This window comes from Blastomyces gilchristii (assembly GCF_000003855.2).
Source record: "Blastomyces gilchristii SLH14081 genomic scaffold supercont1.19, whole genome shotgun sequence".
NCBI classification, from domain to species: Eukaryota; Fungi; Ascomycota; class Eurotiomycetes; order Onygenales; family Ajellomycetaceae; genus Blastomyces; species Blastomyces gilchristii.
Window position 1 is genome coordinate 752,746 of NW_003101664.1, and position 1,378 is coordinate 754,123.

Genomic DNA, 1,378 nt, shown 5'->3' on the forward strand with positions numbered 1-1,378 from the left:
TAATGTTGTTGAGTTGCATGTATATCAGCTATTTATTATTATTATAGTTTTAATATTACTCAGAGTCACTGTGATACTGCATCTATACTCATGTTCAGAGGTTCTCTCATATTATTATTAGATATGATTATATCATTTATCAGATATATGATATCTATGAGATCTGAAGAAGTGTAATTGTATGAATATCTTATATATCTGAGTGTCAGAACTCTTGAGTCTTTCACTGACATTCTCTTATAAGATCTTACTCTCTTTGTAAGATCTTGTTACAGAGTCAGAGTAAGTTAAGTAACTAGTAAGCAAGCTTCTATCTGAGAACTCAGTGTCTGCTTAACTGTTTGACTGTTTCTCTATTTCTTATATATTGTTACATGTTCAGATATCTCTTGATGAATAATCATTTCTAATGAGAAGACAATGAACATTATTCTAATGTAAGAGGCCTACACTGAATAGATCAGTATAATATATAGGTCTTATATATCAAAGAGAATAATGTTAGAGAAGAAAAGAAAAGAGAAAGTGTGAGAATCAGTGATCAAAGTGAATATTTATACATGTATGTGGTGGCCGAGGATCGGCGATCGAGAATGGCCGAGAATCGGAGTGTACACGTTCGTGGCGGCCGAGGATCGGCGATTGAGAATGGCTGAGAATCGGAGCATATGCATTCAAGAATGAAGCGGTTGGAATCTGTGAAGTGTAATGAAATAGTCTATATAATTGATCGGGCGCAGCCCGCCACAATAAGCTTATCTTCTCTAATTAACTCTACAGTATTAACTGATTCTATCTTCATAAGTAAGTCTGTCAACACTGATTAGAAGTATAAACCTGACTCACAGACAGCTATGTACAGATTGTATCTTTAAAGTTATATAAGTTTTAAATATATATTATCTGTGATATCTGTGATAATTATAGTTTCTATAAATTTTCTTCAGATTTTAGAGAGATCTTATAATTCAAAGATAACTCTTATAAGTCTCTCAGCTCTCAGATCTAAGTTCTCACACTCTGTCTATTATAAGAGTAGATTCTCAGTTTTCATCACTCAGCTTATTTACTCTGTAAGCTTTAAAGACACTATAATAATCTAAGATTCTGAGTCTATTAATACTTTCTATACTGATAAGACAGTAGTACTGCAGTACAGTCTCTTTTTATAAGTATATATTTTCATTGAGAGAGTAACAGATTCAGATGTCAGCTTTAAGACTCTTAAGAATATTATTACTAACTCTGTCTGTAACTTCTTAAATTTCTATTTTAATTTATTCAGACAGTTTGTATGAAGATATTCTGATTGAGAATAGATAAAGTATAAGCTCGTTTTCGAAATCTCTCTATTATCTGCTCTGTTTATAGAAGCTTA